At 42.7% G+C, this 21,156-nt stretch overlaps 1 long non-coding RNA gene across 1 annotated transcript in view; it reads left to right on the forward strand.

Moving 5' to 3' along the window:
- Positions 1-21,156, forward strand: part of LOC138784651 (uncharacterized) — a 38,874-nt gene that overhangs the window by 364 nt on the left and 17,354 nt on the right. The window lies entirely within an intron of this gene.

A 21,156-nucleotide genomic window follows, 5' to 3' on the forward strand; every position in this document is an offset into this window, starting at 1 on the left:
GTTCTGATATCATGCTGAAAAAAACATATTTGTGCTCCTGTATGATTTATTTAATTCTTTAATAAAGCTAGTATCAGGTTTAAACATAAAACTGGAAATTTTTCACATTTTGTTTAGGTAGAAAATAAATGAGCCATTTTGCCTTTTTCAGATTTATCTGTCCCAAGCAGGTCTCCTTCAAAATGTCTGCACAGCATGGATTTGTTTTATCTTCATTATACAAGCCCGAATATGCTTCAAAGTTTTATGATTTAATAATAATTTGCATAATTATTTCAAGGTGCATTTTGGTGCTTGTAAACAGCATACTTTCTAAAATGTGTGGTTTGTTGAACAAGCAGATGAAGCAGACTTTATTGTGATTTCATTTTGTCTTGGGCAAAAGTTTTATTGGCTTCTTTGCTATCTGAATTAATTTTGATTTAGGCTATGTTCAGACAACGTCTTTTTCTGGACAAAAAATAGCTGTTGTTCGGTCATGATATCCATAAATATAAAAATAATCATTATTGGCGGCCATCATTGTAAAATAACGCCCATTATTTTAAAAGCAGCAGCTGTTATTTTGCATAAAAAAGTTGTGTAAAAAATAGCCTTGGAAATAGCCTTTTTAAAAATAACTTAAAGGGAACCAATCACACAAAAATTGGCCATAAAGCTAAGTAAACGTGCTGGTACATCAGCCAACACGCTTCCTAACCATCCCCCTGTACCCTCCGTCCCATGAACATTCAGCCCGCAAAGTTAGTTTAATCGTGTCCCGCGCTCTATGCAAATTACCATACAAGTAGTCATGGTGGGCGGGCGGCTGGTCAAGTAGTCACGGTGGAGCGGGGGCTTTGTCAAGTAGTCACTGGGTCCTGGGCCGACTCTGGCGCTGTAATCACGCCCCTCCGGGCGTGTTGTAAAGCGGCACCTGGTGACGTCACTCGGGGGGGGGGCGGCATTGCACGTTGGCCACGCCGACGTCTTTACTAAGCTGCACATGCGCAGTACAGTGGGTGGAGCCACTGCTGTACTACGCCGCGCATGCGCAGCTTAGTAAAGACATTGGCGTGGCCGACGTGCAATGCCGCCCCCCCGAATGACGTCACCAGGTGCCGCTTCACAACACACCCAGAGGGGCATGATTACAGCGCCGGAGCCGGCCCAGGGCCCAGTGACTACTTTATGAAGTCCCCGCCCACCGTGACTACTTGACTAGCCGCCCGCCCACCGTGACTACTTGTATGGTAATTTGCATAGAGCGTGGGACACGATTAAACTAACTTTGCGGGTTGAATGTACATGGGACGGAGGGTACAGGGGGTTGGTTAGGAAGCGTGCTGGCTGATGTACCAGCACGTTTCCTTAGCTTTATGGCCAATTTTTGTGTGATTGGTTCCCTTTAACACTAAGGACAAAAATGTAAATGCAAAATTCACATTGTGTTTAAGACAGGCAAAACATGTAAGGCTGGGGCTACAGAGTTTTAGCACTAACAGTTTTGTCACACAAAACTGACAGAAAAAACTACAGATATCCTAAGGTGAAGCACTTAAAGTGAATCTGTCAGCTCCTGGGCCCTACCTGAGGTGCTGACAGTGTGCTGTAGCTGGCAGTCCCATAGTGAGCATGGTGCCTTTTAGGTAATTTTTCATGCAGCGGATTATGTACAGTCTTATGTCTCCTACGGTACCAAAGAGTCAAAGAGAAGTTGTTAGTGCCTAACTCTGGCACACCTCTTCACTCCTTCCTCCTCACTCCTCTTCATGAATAATCAATGCTGCCAGGCCTCCTGCTCGCTCAGCTGTCAGATTGCAGATCAATCCTCTGTAGGCAGTTTATGTCTGAAAGAAACACTCGGGTATAACTGAATCTCTTCTCCCTAATGTGTTGGAGCTGTGGTCTAGGGGTAACTCACCTGTCTAGAGACCACCAGCAGTTCATTCTCTTGTTTGAATCCCCTGATGGAAATTAAATAGATGTCTTTTTTTCTTATTATTGTATAATTTTTAAGGCTATGTTCACACACAGTTTTTTTGCTCAGTATTTTGGTCAGTATTTTGCAACCAAAACCAGGAGTGGATTGAGAACACAGAAAGGCTATGTTCTTACACCATTGAAATTGAGCGGATGGCTGTCATTTAATGGCAAATATCAGACATTGTTTTAAAATAACAGTAATTATTTGCCAATAAATGACGGCCATCCACTCAATTTCAACAGTGTGTGAACATAGCCTTTTTGTGTTTTTAATCCGCTTCTGGTTTTGGTTGAAAAATACTGACCAAAATATTGAGCAAAAATACTGTGTGTGTGAATATGGCCTTAAAAATGATACAATAATGATTAAAACATAAATAAATACCTATATTTTATTTCCATCAGGGAACTTGAACCAGAGAATGAACTGCTGGCAGGTCTTTAGGCAGGAGAGTTACCCCTAGACCACAGCTTCAACTATATCTAGATGTTTTTTTCAGACATAAACTGCCTACAGAGGACTCATCTGCAATCAGAGACAATGGCTGACAGCTGAGCGAGCAGGAGGCTGGGCAGCATTGATTATTCATGAAGAGGAGGGAGGGGAAGGAGTGGAGAGGTGTGTCAGAGTGTGGCACAAATTGTACATAATCTGCTGCACGGAAAATGACCAAAAAGCACCATGCTCATTGGAGGACTATCTGCTACAGCACACTGTAAGCACCTTAGATACATCCAGATTACTTCTTTTTAAATAACAAAACATTACTTTTTTTATTTTGTTTTTGTGCTTTGATACTGCTGTTTAGAGATGAGCGGACTGTCAGACTTTTGGTCTGACGGCATCGGTGCTCTCTCATCATGCCTTTGATCCCGGCCGCATACTTGCGCTCTTGCGAATATGCGGCCAGGATATTCCAGGGAATTCAACAGGGATTCCCTGGAATATCCTGGCCGCATATTCCCGTGAGCACAAGTATGCGGCCGGGATCAAAGGCATGATCTCTACTGCTGTTACATATCTGGAGATGGTAATTGGAAATCTCATTCACAAGTCTTATTTATTTAATCTGTTGCATTTATTTTTTCCAAAGAGTCTAAGAAAGTTTGTTTCTAACCTTGTTTCAAATCCAACATTCTGATTAGGGATGAGCGAACCGAACCGTTACGAACCAGATTCGTTACGAACTTTGCAAAAAGTTCGTTACGAAGTTCGTTAAAATCGCAACGGTGTCACAAAACTGTATTGTTTTCACAGAATGGAAGAGGATATAAGGAATTATTACTCCTATAATCCCTTTTATCCTGTTATTATGTGAATATCAAGGTGTGTGACGTCACTACAAGAACAGGAAGTGCCTGAGCGTCCACGCTCTTTCTCATTGTGTGTCTAGACTGCAGAGAGAGAGGAGGTGTACGTTAGGCAGAGAGGGAAAACACATAGATTACATATCCAAACAACTGGATAAGTACAGGGAGAGATAGAGAAGGAGTATATATTGTTTGTGAGAGAAGCAGGAGAGAGGAAGTTAAAAAAAAAAATTGCAAGATCCAGGGAAAGCTTGATAAGCCCATACATAGTGAAAGAGGCTGAGAAATCAAGAGTTAGGTAGAGAGAGGAATAGATAGGCATCTAACTCAAAAATTGTGATATCTAGGGAGAGATAGGGAGATAAAAAAAAGAAATAGGGAGAGAAAAGTGAGAAGAGTCACTCAGGACACGTAGCATTGAACCAGCTACTGTTTCATGACAGAGAGGAGACGCTAGACATTGCTGCTCTGCTAGGTGCCGTTAAGCAAAAAAGTTTTAAAAAAACTTAAAAAAAAAAAAAAAGTTTGTTTGTGATAAGCTGTTCTAGGTGACGCTAAGTCAGCGCCCCACAAAAGCTGTCCGTTTTTGCTCTGCTAGTTGCCGTCAAACCCGTTTAGCCACCCGCAACCAAAATAAGTTAAAAAAAATAATTGTTTTTTTGTGATAACCTGTACATTTCTGCTTTGCTGTGTGCCTCCAACCCACAAAGCAATAGTCACTGAAACTTTGTGCCTTCTGGCCAATAGATTATTTCTTTTTCAAAATTTACACCAACCAAACAACTATGTCCAAGCGTCCTACTTCCAGCACTTCCCAGGCAAGGACTGCAACGGCAGGCGGTGAGGGTAGGAGGAGTGGCAGCACCAGGCCCGGTGGCAGCCGGGGCAACAGGTGTGGCAGCAGGGTGCAGCTACCCCAGACGCCCACGGGTCATGTAAGAACCACACAGCCAGCGGTTCTAGATTGGCTTACCCAATCCTCCAGTTGTTAAGATGAATCGTGCCTGGATTACATCGGATTATACCACCCCCCTGCCTGATGTGAATGACTAAGTCATCAGTCACCCGTCTTACATGGCAATCCGTGTGTCCAAGAAATTGACCTTAATATCCTAAATATGTGCCCAACGTAAAAATCCGTAATTTAACTTATTAAGTAATGTTCCCCCCTTAGACCCCAAATTTTTTTTTTTAAAAAATCACCTTAAAAATTCCTAACTTAATTCGGATACATTTGAAAAAACAGATCCCCATTTCCAAATTTGATGCCCATGGTGTGTTGGCCATTTAACATCTCCACACCAGATAAATGCCTCACACCAGTGCACCGTCCAACCCATACCCTAAGAACAGTAGCAACCCTAAAATAATCCCCACGACTATGCTTCAAAAAGTGTGGATTTCACCTTTTGTGAACTATAGCCGTGGGGTTTTATCCCTGGCACCAGTGCCAAGGAACACTACTCACCGTTTTGTGAGCGGGTACTAACTGTTCTTGAGGTATTTTGTGGATATCATGAGAGTAGTGAAATCTTGCACCGCAAATCCCGATGGGGTTCTTCTGTGTGCAAATTATTTCACGCCTCTCATGCAGTCACGCGTGGAATAAGGCTGTCTATGGGGTATATATCACGGAGGCTACTATCCTTCAACTGTGATATAAAAAAACCACCACAGTTAGTTACAGCAACTATCAGTTGCTGAAAGGCAGCTAAACTTGCCTTATTTACGGGTGCCTTTACAATGGGAGGCTTTTTTGTGGTTCCCTGCTGACTAAAATCCACAGCGCATCGTTGGCTGATTTTATGCCACCTTCAGTACTATGGGGCTGGGCGCAAATACCCAGTTCAGCGCAGAACTGCGTATGTCCGGCCGGCAACCTAGTACTGAATGCCATTTGGTGAACGGTATAAAAATGCCCTGTGGATTTTACTCAGCAGACCCGCAGCCACAGGTGAAGGTACCCATAGGGTGAGGTTTTTTGGGAGTGACAAAAGCGAGGGTGGGAGGTCACTCCCATACCCCATCAGGGGTTTTTCCCCTACCCACTTTAAAAGATAAGTCCAGGCAATCAAAAACTTTCTGTACCCTTACTTGACCCAGAAATTTATAAATTGACTGGACTTATCCTTTAAGCCAGCTGGTGACAGCACTTAAAAAAACACAAAAGCATACAGTACATCCATTGGATTGGACGCTACACTAAGTTAGGACATCAAACTGGTGTTAAGAAAAAATAAAAAAATAAAAATATAAAAATATATATATGTGTGTGTGTATCGTCAACAGCCATAGGCCCAGATTCAACAGGTTTGACACCAGAGTAGTTGCGTCAATTTATAAAGCAAGTGCCAGTGAGGTGTCAATTTAATGAAAATTGGACACATATTTATGGTATTTAATGGAACTGGGGTAAAGCCTTCTTGAATCTGTGCCTTTTTAAATGTCCTTTCTTCACCTCATGGATTCTGTGGGTGAGGTTCTCTGTCTATTTTACTGTATCCATATCCTGCTAGACTAGGTGTAATGTTAGAGGGTTTTTTTTTTTTTTTAACGTTGACTGTCCTGTGCTGAACTCTACATCAACATGTTGTCATGTTTAAAGAATTTTTTACAAACGTGCATATCCTTAGCTTCAAACTTCAGTTGTCTGTACTAGGTCCTACTGGGTTCAAAAGAATACTACTCCTACTAATGCCTCCACCGTCAATTGTCTATTTGGAAACATACTTGGTGGAATCAAGAGCTGCGGAAGCTGCCATCTCAACTTGTCTGTTTTTAACAATACTGGCCTGAGAGCCAGCAACTGCTGCCTTCTTCTGCTCCTCAACTGGTCTGTTTTAATAATACTGACATTGAATCAATCAACTGCTGCCTCCTCCTTCTTCTCAAGTAGCCTCTCCTCGATAATACTGGCCTGGAATCAATCAACTGCTGCCTTCTCCTCCTGAAGTAGCCTCTCCTCAATAATACTGGCCTGGAATCGATCAACTGCTGCCTCCTCCTTCTCCTCAAGTAGCCTTAATGGCCTGAAATCGATCAACTGCTGCCTCCTCCTCAAGTAGCCTCTCCTCAATAATACTGGACTGGCAACTTGTCTCTTCTCAACAATACTGGCCTGAGAGGCGAGCAATCTACTGCTGTCTCCTCCTGTTCCTCGACTTGTCTCTTCTCAACAATACTGGCCTGAGAGGCGAGCAATCAACTGCTGCCTCCTCCTGCTGCTCAACTTGTCTCTTCTCAACAATACTAGCCTGGGTGCAATCAAGTGCTGCCGCATCCTCCTTGTAAACTTTTTTTTTCAATATTTTTTGCACTTTTATTTATTATATTTTATTATTATTTCTATAATTAATTTTTTTTTCTCATTATTTTTACACTTTTTCCTCCCACTTTTTTCATTGTAATATCAACTGCAACTAAACAAAACTATACCCTATCACACTCCCACTAATGTAGCTGCAATTATTCAGCCGTTAGAGCAAGGTTCATTTTCGGTTCGGTTCAGACCGATCCGAAATTCACTCAAGTTCGCTAGATCAAACCGAACCGAACTTTTCAAAAGTTCGCTCATCCCTAACAACTACAGATGGCATAGGCAAGGGGGAAATCAAACAGACCCTTGAGGTGAGCCATCCAACTTTTCAAAAGTTCGCTCATCCCTAATTCTGATCCTTCTTTACCATGACAGATCCCATCAGGCTAACGTTGGGACACTCCTGTACAAATTAGATGCTCACACATGCATTTCATTGCATTGCTCCATTATTTAATTCCATTAATTAATCATTTCATTGCAGTACTGCATCATTTCATTGTAACAATTAGTACTTTATTTTCTGGCATATAAGGCGACCCCAGACTTATACACCATATTATACACCGCAAAATTTTAACCCCGGCAGGGTTTACCAGCTGCAGCCAGTCAACCACTTCTAAATTATAATCTATAAAGACTATAATTTAGAAGTGGCTGACTAGCTGCAGCTGGGGAGCCCTGCTACAGTCAGGCAGGAGTTAATCCAAGCAGGAGGTGACGGTGCTGGGAGCCCGGGAGAGCATGCAGTGTAGTCCCCCACCGCCTGACTCCCCCAGTAAAAAAACAAACCATTAACTCACCGGTTCCTTTCTCCTGGCAGTCATGTTACCTACATACTACCTGTGCTGACACCCCCTGAAACCTCTGTCATTCACCCGAAGATCTCTCTGCAGCCAAGCATCTCCACAAACCAGTGTACTTAGAAGATATTTATCTGCTGCACATATCGCTGCACACATTGACAATTCATCCAATCTGGTTATATATTTTACTTAATGGCAAATATTAAATACAACAAATATGTTGGGATTTCATCAGTTATGCACATGAGTATATTGAGTATATCTACATGTTTATTAATCTATAACAGGTATATATTTCATCTCCCTCCTCTCCCTTATTCTTGTGCTAAATAACTGTGCTAAATAACACTGTTATGTCATTATTTTATCATTTTAATTCCACGTTTTTTAAGCTAATGAAAAGTCACTAACTTGTGTGAACTAACATATTGTTCATGTATGTTTGTTGTACAGAAACCATGATTAAGAACAGAGTTATGTTTGCCCTCCTGGTCGTGGTGACACTCTGAATGCCGTTCATGTTGCCAAGAAATTCCCACTTCTGTTCTTGGCGCTCGTTATGCTAATAAGCAGAGATGGGTCCAATGTCCATAGGAAATCATTGATCATTGTCACTTTGTTCACAGCTTTGTGTCCAGGTTACAGACCACCACTTTGCTCTAAAAACAGTGGTCTAAGTGGGGTTTATAAGGCTATATTGTAGACATATAGCGAGATGTGAATAAATACTGTATAATATATATATATGTATACTATAGCTATATATACACTATTATACACAAATTATAATCACTGATGTGCATAATGACCTGAACAATAAAGGTTTATTATTTAATCTGTACAGTTAATGTGGTAAAAAAATAATCTGGTAAGAAAATGCTAGGATCCTATTCAATTGACCACATGACACAACTCCTTTAAAGAAACCTTCATAACCTAGTTATAGGAGAAGTCCAGCAAAACATTTTTTTAAAGTATTGTATTTTCCCCCCAAAAAAAGTTATACAAATCACCAATATTACGGGAAATGCTTATAAAGTGCTTTTTCCCCTGCACTAACTACTGCATCAAGGCTTCACTTCCTGGATAAAATGGTGATGTCACGACCTGAATCCCAGAGCTGTGCGGGCTGTGGCTGCTGGAGAGGATGATGGCAGGGGGACACTGAGGGACACAGGGCACTGGATGGGCACTGAGCATCCCTCTGCCATCATCCTCTCCAGCAGCCACAGCCTGCACAGCTCTGGGAGTCAGGTCGTAAAATCTATAAACTATCTAATAAACCATTTAACATGTTCCAATTGCCCTTCAAGTACCCTTTTGCCTCCCCTTGTGTGGCACCCTTTGCATGCCATGTTAGTTTAAGAGGTACCAATGTAAGTATCAATTTATTTTAAATTTATTTATTGATTTATTTTTATTAAAGTGTCACTGTCGTTTTAACTTTTAAAATGTAAATCAACAGTAGATGGGCTGTAAAGCAAGTTTGCAATATACATATATACATATATATATATATATTATTATTATTTTTATTTTTTTGGTCATCATGCTGTAAAATAAAGCTATACTTACCAGAAATCCAGGCCTAGTCTCCTGAAAGCAGCCTTTTAGTCTTGTGCTGGTTGAAAAAAAAAGTGACTAAACACATGAAGTCTGGCTAGTACAGAGAGTCACGGCTCATTGTGTCCATCAATCATATGACTGCCTTCTCTTTGGGTGCTCACATGACCTGGGAAACACTGGACTTACTGTGTTTCGAGTTTTTTTTTCCCCAAAAAGAGTCAGAACACAGAAAGTGCAGTGTTTTCCATGATAACTAAAAAAAAGAGATAATGAATGTAAATTGCAAACTGGTTTTATTTTACAATAACTGTTGATATATTTTTTAAAAGCTATAACGACATAGACACTTTAAGCTACTGTAATTTTGATTCAAATAAATTATCCTCTGCAAGGATGTCAAAGTGTCTAAAGAAGTCTGGCCCTTCTCAGGGTTTGGCCAGTGGCAGCAGGAGAGGTAGCAGTAAAGGGGGTGGAAGTGGTGGAAGACAAGGTTGTAGTAGGTGCAATCCTAACAGGCTTGGAAGAAGTTTGCAGCTCCCAGTAACAACAAGTGGTGAGGTGAATACGAGCCAGGCTGGTATCGTGGGATGGATCTTCAAAAATTCCAGCTCAACAACAGTCAGTAGTAAATCCCAGGACCAACAATCATCAGAAGGTTCCTCACAAACACTAATCCATGCCAAGGTCAGGACATTTCCTCTGACTTGTCTCCTGTCATGTCTCTGCCTTAAGTCAGCTTTGAAGGACCATAAGCAAGAGAGCTCAAGTCAGCCGCTGTACTCTGAAAAACTTTTGGAGGAATGTCAGGACTGTCAGTGATTGTAAGGCAGCATGGAGACTCCAGGGTTTTCTAGGCCACAAAGAAGTCAGGAGAGCAAGGGAGGGACAGCCTATAACTTTGTCCTAGACTGTAATGATAATGTTGCAGACACCATGTGGAATCTCGGTCCCCAGATGTCATCATCATCAGAGGATGAAGATGTATTTATTACACCGAGCCCACCTCAGGTCCCATCCAAAGCTTGCCAGTCCAGAGCCAAAAGGGAGAGGTACAGCATCAGCTAGTCGAGACTGGTGATCAGTAGTGTGGCAATTATTTCCTGTTGGGGTTTGATTTCAAACCCAGGTACTCCCTCTATGCATCAGCTCATGGAATGCCACCACCCCATTGCCTGGAAGAATCAGGACCCCCATGCCACTTCTTGCCCATAAACAACAAAGGCTGAAGCTACCATCAGGCAGCCCCATCTCTGCAAGTCAGCATTATCCTCTGTCGGAAGCAGTAGGTTCCTCACATCTACCTCTGACTCCTCTATCTGCACCTGTGGGAAAACACAGCCACTGCTAAGACAAGAGTCGCTGTCTGAAGCCATCGGAACAAGACAGCACTCTGCAAGCACCCTGCAGGATGATAAATGGACAACTGGCTGATTTCCCTTTATTTCTTGTATTAAAATTTTAAACATAAAACTACAAACATACAAAAATAAACATACCATATTTCAACAAAATTCATAAAAATTATCAAAACATAATGAAACACACCATAAGTCCGTCCTCACACTCACTCTTCTTCACTAGTGACGTCCGAACTTGGTACTCGATCGAGTATTAGGGTACTCGATGGTACTCATTACTCAGACGAGCATCTTGCTATACTCGAGAAGATCTCATCATTCGTTTCCTGTAAGTTTGGGCGCTATTTCTCAGTCAATAAACATGCAGGAGACTCTTTGTTACATCCTGCGATCACGTGGGACCCATACATGTCGATAGCAGTGATTGGTTGGCCAGATCAGATGACCCTACCATATAAAACTCGGCGCCGGCAGTGCTCGCTTCAGACGCATGCTGTGAGAGATCAGGGACAGAGCTGCTGCTGGTCAGGGAGAGTGTCAGTGTAGGATTTAGCGTTCCAGTAGGCAGGGAATACTAGCAATACAAACAAACAGTCCTTTTCAGGGCTTAAAAGCGTTTATTAATAGTATTACTACAGACTGCTGGCTGGGACTTGCAGTGCTGCTACCACTATTTCACCAGCACACTGTGGTGATCGGCTGTTGGCAGAAAGGGGACATTAGGTGTTGCATACAGACCCCTAAGAAGTGCTTAGTGTACTCTTCTTTGATTTTGGGGCTGGTGGTTCTTCTGTACTACATTGGATTGCTGGGATTTGTAGTACACATGCATAGAACTTCACTGCTCATTGGACGGGGTGTCAGAGAGTGTGTCTAGGTCCAGCCACTACCAGATTGTACCGTACAGTCCCCCCTAAACTAGTGGGTACTACACTGTATTGCTGGGATTTGTAGTACACCTGCATAAAACTTCACTGCTCATTGTAAGGGGGTATCCTAGCGTGTGTCTAGGTCCAGCTACTACCAGATTGTACCGTACAGCCCCCCTAAACTAGTCGGTACTACACTGTATTGATGGGATTTGTAGTACACCTGCATAAAACTTCACTGCTCATTGTAAGGGGGTATCACAGCGTGTGTCTAGGTCCAGCCACTACCAGATTGTACCATACAGCCCCCCCAAAATAAAAAACTTGTGGGAGCACAAGTATTTTTCCTGATTTCTGTATTTCATACGCAAGGCCTATCTAATTTCAATCACATCACAAGTGCTTTCACAAAGTAAAGGGTGTGTCAGAGAGTGTGTCTAGGTCCAGCCACTACCAGATTATACCATACAGCCCCACAAAACCAGTGGGTAATACAAGTGTTTTTCCTGATTTCTGTATTTCATACGCGAGGCCTATCTAAGTTTCATACTGTGCAGTGTCCATAAAATGGTGAATCACAGGGGTAAGGGTTGAGGACTTACTTTTAATAGTTCTCCGTGTGCTCAATGCCATGCTATGTCTGGCCTAATTTTTGGGAGGCTCACTTGCTTCCTCACTCACGTTTAATGGTTCTCTGTGTTCTCACTGCCATGCTCTGGAGGTGCACTACGTCTGCGAAGGAGCGGGACTGGTTGCCGGGGGCCCGCCGATCGCGCCCCTGCCAACCAGCCAGCTATTTTATTTTATTTTTTTGGGTCTAGCCGTGGCCGTGGCCTCACCACCCCCGGTCAAGAGGCATCAGGTGTACCCTTGATGGTGACTGACAGCTGGCCTAGCCAGTTAGCTGTCAGCACCCGGGTTCGTGTGTAATTAGCAGTGAGCTTTAACATGTGACAAGGGCGAAACCTTGTGGCGGCTCTGCAACTCGGCAGCCTCACACATGTACAATGCCTGTCGCATGTCTTCAACCCAGTGTTGCTGCGGTTCCTTAAAACTTACCCCAAGGTGCACCACATCTGTGCGCATTTCCGCAAGTCAAGTCAACCAGTTTAACTAACCCCAACTGCTACAGTCAAATGCAAAGTCAAATTCAAACTCAAAACAATGGTGGGGGGGGGAGAAGTGGGGAGTCACATGATGCAGGGAATGTTACCCCAACTGCTACAGTCAAATGTATAGTCAAATTCAATTTACCTTCCTTGTCTTCTCCATTTCGAACCATATTATCTGTGGATGTCATCTTTTCTTATGGGTGTCCTCTGCCATTCTTTCACCAGTACCTTCTACCTTTTTTTGATGTTGTAGCCGTTTTTAAGGCAGGATTGACCAGAGCAGTAATGTACATCCATGTTGACTACTGCTGGGCCTTTACTGGCATCCATGTTGACTACTTGTGTGCCTGCCCTTGCCTCCATGTTGGCTACTGCTGGGCCTTCACGGGCATCCATGTTGACTACTGCTGGGCCTTTACTGGCATCTATGTTGACTACTGCTGTGCCTGCCCTTGCCTCCATGTTGGCTACTTATGGGCCTTAACTGGCATCCATGTTGGCTACTGCTAGGCCTTAACTGGCATCCATATTGACTACTGCTTCTTACTACTGCTGTGCCTGCCCTTGCCTCCATGTTGGCTACTGCTGGGCCTTAACTGGCATCCATGTTGACTACTGCTGGGCCTTTACTGGCATCCATGTTGACTACTGCTGTGCCTGCCCTTGCCTCTATGTTGGCTACTTCTGGGCCTTAACTGGCATCCATGTTGACTACTGCTGGACCTTCACTAGCATCCATGTTGGCTACTGCTGCTCCCGGGAGTTCTCTGTGTGCTTAATGCCATGCAGTGTCTGGCCTAATTTTGGGGAGGCTCACTTGCTACCTCACTCACTTTTAATGGTTCTCTGTGTGCTCACTGCCATGCTGTGTCTGCCGTAATTTTTGGGAGGCTCACTTGCTTCCTCACTCACTTTTAATGGTTCTCTGTGTGCTCACTGCCATGCTAGGTCTGGTCCAATTTTTGGAAGGCCAACTGGCTACCGCTTCTACCTTGTTCACTCTGTCCTCACCGCCATGCTGTGTCAGGCTGAATTTTTGGCTGGTTCATGATATGCTTCCTCTGTTTTAATGGTTTTCTGTGTTCTCACTGCCATGCTGTGTCAGGCTGAGTTTTTGGGTGGTCCATATGCCTACCTCTGTTTTAACCAGGCTGTTGCACAGAATTAGGCATAATGGTGCCATTAGCAGCCTCAGAGGCATGCATACATGCTGCCCCTGCTGTTCCCTGTCCATTACCGTCGTGTTTCCATCAATTTCTGAGGTTGACAGGTTTTCAAACGACCTTCACGCTACCGAACTTGAGTCTCCTGCAAAAAAGCTCGAGTCTACCATTGACTTCAATGGGGTTTGTTACTTGAAATGAGCACTCGAGTATCAAGAGATATTCATCTTGAGTAACGAGCACCCGAGCATTTTAGTACTTGTCACTACTAAAAACCTATACAATCTATATCTACAAGATATCCCCAAAAATTGTAATTACTACTAACAATAATATATTAATGAACTATATGTACATTACTATATACAACTCACTACTATATACTATTAACCAATATAACTCATTAAATGTGAACTCCCTTTGCATTGTGCATAACCTAATACCACCCAAAAAACACCAAAAATTTACAGAAGCTTGGCAACTTCTTGCAGCTCTCTGTCTCACATTGGGTGCAACTAAGCACTGACATCTAGAGTTCCAGCTATGGCCAGGGGAAGTATATGTCCATAAAGGCACACTGCATAACAGTCAATCCAGGAGATCTGCAGTGGCATCAACAAGAAATGGAGGTCACACCGCTATTTCCTCCTAGATTTCTGTGTGGACATCATCCAGAGACCTTATTGTCTGCCTCCAGCACCTCGTCTGGTCATTATGATGTAACAAACCCTGTCCCTTTGGTGTACCAACACTACCAAGCCCAATGCTGTCCTTCGCAGGACTGAAGGATCTCCTGAAGATGGCGAGGAGACTTTGTATCCATTTCAGCCACTCATATATTGCATGTAACAACATCTTCCAAATCCAACACAATCGTGGACTGCAACAACATCCTCTGATCTGCCATATGTCGACATGATGTAACTTGTCCTTCCACATGTTGGATCAACAGACCAACAGAAATCTGTCATCTCTGAAGATGTCTGATGTCTGACGATTTCTGGTACTGTTTGAGGTATTAACTCTGTTTGTCAGCCGCAATTATTTCAGTGTAAATGACACCACTGCTTCACCCCATGGAGACTGCATTGAGGAACATCATCACCGAGGGGAGTAATGCTACAGTCTATCATGTGAAACTGAGCCCAGGGAGGGACAAAATGGTGGTGGAGGAGAAAGAGGAGTTATATTTGCAGGCCTTAGGTCACATTAAACAGCCAGCCAGGTACCAGAAAAATCAGGTCATGATAGCCAAAGGTCAGGGGAGCAAGATAAAAAGGATAATTGGGGTACAAAAGCCGGGGTCAGCAAAAAAAAAAAAGAGCCAAAAGATAACTGAAGAAACCAGTCAGCCCCACCCTCATTTGTCCCTCCAGCAGCAGCTGAAATTCCAGTTGCAGTTCTGGGCAGAGAAGGTCGATATCTGGCTGCATCTGGCAGAGTTTGCTCAGACCCTGTTGTCCTGCCCAGGCAGTAATGTGGCATCCGAGAGGGTATTTAGTGCGGCAGGGCACATTGGAAAACCCAGGAGGACGAAGATTTTTTTCCCCAGTGTGGACTCTCTTATCCTCTACTTTTTCTCCATATCCCTCTCTCTATTTCTCTCCCTGCCTTGCCCTAAAGGCCTGCTGTGATCCTTCTTTCCACTGCATACACAGCCGACTGCCTGCTTCCAGGAAGGGGATCACACTATATACAGGTTGTGTGTGTGTGTGTGGGGGGGGAAGGCTGACATAACAGTGAGGCTTGCAAGTGATTGGATGGCTGCAAGGGATCATAGGGATTATAGACAATCCCTTGCTCTTGCCAAATTACAGTGCTGTAATTTAGCATGTGCATCCACCATGTTTAGCAAATTTGTTAAGATATCGCGCAGAATTTGCTTCGCAAAACAAAGCAAATTGAAAGTGTGATTTGCAGCGAATTCAACTTTGCTGGATTCGGTTCGTCCATCTCTAATAACTGCTGTCATAAGATTATCTCCCCGTCTCCAAGTGTGATGCATCTCATTCCCTTTCACATTTACCAATCAGATGACCTTAATAGGAGTTGTGTAAACAGCATACAACCTATTACCATGTTGAATAACTCTCACAGTGCTTGCTCACTGTGGTTGCTGACAAGTGGTTGAAAATAAGTGGAGTTGAAAAAAGGAGTTAAAAGAAGGAGTTACAAGTTCTAAATCTCTTTCTTTTTCACTGTTTTTATTGCACTGAGGATGATGGCTAGCGAGATGGAAGGTTTCATTCAGTGCGCAGTCTGCCGCATGTACGCAAACTGGAGCAAGAGTTCCAGGGTGAGTACCGCTGTGACAGATGTGAGCATGTTGCCCATCTAGAAGCTCGAGTTAGAGATCTGGAGAAGCATATTGCAACACTGAGGGAACTTGGCCACCTTGAGAGGGAACTTCGGCTCACTGAGCAGGAAGTTAGCGGGGTAGTGATGGAGGGTGGTGATATAGATCAGGAGGCCCAAGTAAGTAGCTGGGTTAATATAGTTAGAGGGACCAGTAAGGGATCCAAGAAAAGGAAGGCCACTTCTCCTACTGTATACCCAAGCAAAATTGCCAAGTTAGGTGATGATGCGAGGGCATCCGTGTCAGAAATGGCAGCTCTAGTGGAACCTGTTCTCCCTAACAGCCAACAGTCCAACTAGTAGTGGGCGAGATGGTATTGTAGGTAGGCCTAGACAGTTAGTTGTTGTAGGGGATTCTATAATCAGGAAGACGGATAGAATAATTTGTCCCCAAGACCGCCTCAACCGAATGGTTTGCTGTCTCCCTGGTGCCAGGGTTCGGCATGTGGTGGAAAGGGTGGATAAATTACTTGGGGGGGCTGGGGATGACCCAGCTGTCGTGGTCCATGTGGGAACCAATGACAGGATACAAGGTAGGTGGAGGTCTATTAAATTTTTTTTTAGAAAACTAGGTGCTAAGTTGAAGGGAAGGACCTCCAAGGTGGTATTCTCTGGAATACTGCCTGTGCCATGCGCATCGCAGGAAAGACAGCGGGAGCTTAAGGAGTTAAATGCATGGCTCAAGTTGTGGTGTAAAGAAGAAGGGTTTGGGTTTTTAGAGCACTGGGCTGAATTTTCATTGGGGTACAAAGTGTTTTCCACAGATAATTTGCACCTTAATGGAAGGGGGTCCGCTGTGCTGGGGGAGAGAATCCTAGAAGGGGTGGAGAGGTTTTTAAACTAGGGATGTGGAGGAAGGACAATGTAGTGTGTAATATAGTGGCGGATAGGTTAGAGAGGGGACAGATCATTGAGGAGGGAGGAGAAGGGTCCTGTGGGGGGAGGATAAGAGCAGTGGATAGAGAGATCCATATGTTGCGGATGAGCAGTGGGATGATTGTAGCCACAGCACAGTAATAAATCCTATTTCTTATAATGAAGCGGTTAAACACCATGGTAATATAAAGTGTATGGTTACTAATGCCAGAAGTCTAGCCAGCAAGATGGGGGAGCTGGAGGCCTTGGTTCTGGAGGAGTCCATTGATGTGGTTGGTGTGACTGAGACATGGCTGGACTCTTCACATGACTGGGCTGTCAATATTCAGGGATTTGCATTGTTCAGAAGTGACCGGGTGGGCAGATGGAGAGGAGGAGTATGTCTGTATGTCAGAAGTGATATTAAAGTGAGTGTAAAAGATGCAATAGTGGGCGATGACTGTGATGATGTGGAAGCATTATGGGTAGAACTACAGAAGGAGGTAAAGAGTGAAAAAATTATTCTTGGTGTAATCTATAGACCCCCCAACATTACTGAGGGGATAGATGGTCAGTTGAATAGACAAATAGAGCGGGCTGCCCGGGAGGGGACAGTAGTGTTAATGGGGGACTTCAACTACCCAGATATAGATTGGGGTCACGGTTCAGCTAAAACCACAAAGGGAGGGAATTTCTTAACCTCCTGCAGGATAATTTTCTGGGCCAGTTTGTGGAGGAGCCAACTAGAAGTGATGCCTTGTTGGATCTGGTTATTTCTAACAACGCTGAGCTGGTTAGGGATGTCACTGTCCATGAACACCTGGGTAATAGTGACCACAATATAGTAACTTTTAGCTTAAAGTGTAGAAAAGAAAAACATGTTGGGAGGGCAAAAACTCTTAATTTTAAAAGGGCCAATTTTCCTGGGTTAAGGGCAGAACTTCAGGGCATAGACTGGAAGCGGCTGCTATCACACACTGATACAGCTAATAAATGGGAAATCTTCAAATCCACATTAAATAACTGTACTGCCAAATATATTCCTATGGGTAACAAATATAAACGGTTAAAATCAAATCCCACATGGCTTACAACTGAGGTTAGAAGGGCTATAAATGAGAAAAAAGGGGCATTCAAAAAATATAAATCAGAGGGGTCAGCTGTAGCTTTTAAACATTACAAATAAATCAACAAAACCTGTAAAAATGTAATAAAAGCAGCAAAAATTCACAATGAAAGGCAGGTAGCCATAGATAGCAAAAGAAACCCCCAAAAATTCTTCAAATATATTATTGCAAAAAAAAACAAGGTCAGAGCATGTAGGACCCCTAAATAATGGTGACGGGGAGTTAATAACTGGGGATTAGGAGAAAGCTGAGTTACTTAATGGGTTCTTCAGCTCTGTATATACAAAAGAAGAGGATGGAGCTGTTGTGGGTGGGGCCAGTACTGAGGTGGGTGGGGCCAGTGCTGCTAACACATGTAATGTACTGAACTGGTTTACTATAGATATGGTCCAAGATAAATTAAACAAACTCAATGTAACCAAAGCTCCAGGGCCTGATGGATTACACCCCAGAGTTTATAGGGAACTCAGTTCTGTAATTTCTCTACCCTTGTATGAAATATTCCGTGATTCTTTGCTTACTGGTATTGTGCTGAGGGACTGGCGTAAGGCAAATGTAGTGTCGATTTTCAAAAAGGGCTCTCGAACTTCCCCAGGTAACTATAGACCTGTAAGCTTAACGTCCATTGTGGGGAAACTATTTGAGGGGCTTATAAGGGACTACATCCAGGAATATGTAGTGGCTAATAGTATTATAAGTGATAACCAGCATGGTTTTACTAAGGACAGAAGCTGTCAAACCAACCTGATATGTTTCTCTGAAGAGGTGAGTAGAAGCCTGGATGGCGGCGCGGCTGTGGATATCGTGTACCTGGATTTTGCAAAAGCGTTTGACGCAGTTCCTCATGGACGTCTGATGGGTAAGTTAAAGTCTATCGGTTTGGAAAATTTAATGTGTAACTGGATTGAAAACTGGCTTAATAATCGTACCCAGAGAGTGGTGGTCAATGATTCCTACTCTGAATGGTCCCCAGTAATAAGTGGTGTACCCCAAGGGTCAGTACTGGGCCCTCTTCTGTTTCACTTGTTTATTAATGATATTGAGAATGGAATTAACAGCAACGTTTCTATCTTTGCAGATGACACCAAGCTTTGTAGTACAGTACAGTCTATGGAGGATGTGCAGATCTTACAGGATGACTTAGACTCACTGATTGTTTGGGCATCCACTTGGCAAATGAGGTTCAATGTGGATAAATGTAAAGTTATGCACCTGGGTACTAATAACCCGCATGCATCATATGTCCTGGGGGGAGTTACTCTGGGAGAGTCGCTGATAGAGAAGGATCTGGGTGTACTTGTAGATAATAGACTACAGAACAGCACACAATGTCAGTTAGCTGCTTCTAAGGCCAGCAGGATATTGTCATGCATTAAAACAGGCATGGACTCACGGGACAGGGATATAATATTACCGCTTTATAAAGCTTTGGTGCGGCCTCATCTGCAGTATGCTGTCCAGTTTTGGAACCCCATTCATAAAAAGGATGTTCTAGAGCTGGAGAGGGTACAAAGACTGGCAACTAAACTAATAAGGGGAATGGAGCATCTTAGTTATGAGGAGAGATTAAAAGAATTAAATTTGTTTAGTCTGGAGAAGAGACGTTTAAGGGGAGATATGATTAACTTATTTAAATATATAAATGGCCCCTACAAGAAATATGGGGAAAAGATGTTCCAGGTAAAACCCCCTCAAAGGACAAGGGGGCACTGTCTCCGCCTGGAGAAAAAAAGGTTCAATCTCCGGAGGCGACAAGCCTTCTTTACCATGAGAACTGTGAATCTGTGGAACAGTCTACCACAGGATCTGGTCACAGCAAAAACAGTAGAGGGCTTCAAAACAGGCCTAGACAAGTTCTTAGAGCAAAATAATATAGATGCATATGTATAGAACCTATCACCCCTCCCCCTTCCCTGTATCCATCCCCTCCTTGGTTGACCTTGATGGACATGTGTCTTTTTTCAACCGTATTAACTATGTAACTATGTAACTTATAGAAATAATGTACCTTGTGGTGCTATGCTGTTTAGACAACTCCTATGGACCCCTCTGGAGCTATGTATAATGCGTAAAGTAGTTTCCAGACACAAGCCTGCATAGTGGTGCAAAGGCTCTCAACTGTTATATATGGCATATCTTCTGGATATGCCATTAATATCACAAATGGGAATACCCTTTTCAAAAAATTTTCTCTATTAACTATTCTCAGATATAATTGTGTTTTTTTTTTTTAACAGTTGAAATTGTACAGAAGCTGAGACCAGCCCATATAGAGCAGACACCCGCTGCTAATGACTGACACAAATGACCCTACTGATGTCAGTCATTAAACTATTTAAATGTCATGACCAATATTGCCTGTGGCATTCAAAGGTGTCCGATTGGTGCCAATTGGTCACTTCTGCAGCCAGAGGGCTATACTCATCTTCCATGCTTTGAAAAGTTTACTCATGAAAGTTTGCTAGGGAAGTGTGCAAAAAAAAATCATCTTGTGATAAAAGTTTAAATCACCCCCTTTTCCCATTTTCCATATAAAATATGTAAACATAAAAAAAAAAAATTACATATTTGGTAATGCCACATGTAGACTCATAAGCAATTTTTGCCTATAACAGCTTGACTAAAAAAAATGACGCTAAGGTAGGAGTGGAATACTGCTGCACAACTTCCATCTTGGCACAAAAATTGAGACATGCAAACGTGGTGATAACTAATGAAATCTAGCCTTAATAAATTAGCACAAACATGTTCAACTACAAAAAAGATTAAATGCCAGAAGTTAGTTTTTTTTTTTTATTAAAGTTTTTCCAAACAGTATAGACAGGACCTCAAATGCATAGTATAGATAGGCATCAAGGAAGAAGTTTTTTTTTGACCATAGCACATCTAAAATGTAATAAAAAGGGATTAAAAAGCCCCATCTATAACAAAATGGTAACATTACCACAACCACAAAAGACTTCAAGCTGTTGTTGATGTTAGAGGGGGCAATACATGGTATTAAGAACTGGGGTGTGTAAACTTTTGGTCAGGGTCATTTGGATGTTTTTGTTTGTCATTATGATTATATTTTAATTTTTTAAATTTTGTTTTTATTGAAAGGATTTTTTCTTTTTCATAAAACAGCCAATGTGATAAACAACATGTCCATTAATCAAAAGGCATATGCAAGCTCAAACATCGCAATACAAAGAAACAGTCAGAGCCTATAGTCAGGCGCATGAATGAATAAAGGTATTGCTCACACCATATTGGACTAAGAAAAACAACAAAAAGGAAAAAATAAAAGATAAGAGAACAACCGAATTAGAGCATAGTAGAATAAACAACCATAAACCGGACAAAGCAAAGAG

This window comes from Dendropsophus ebraccatus, chromosome 2 (assembly GCF_027789765.1).
Source record: "Dendropsophus ebraccatus isolate aDenEbr1 chromosome 2, aDenEbr1.pat, whole genome shotgun sequence".
NCBI classification, from domain to species: Eukaryota; Metazoa; Chordata; class Amphibia; order Anura; family Hylidae; genus Dendropsophus; species Dendropsophus ebraccatus.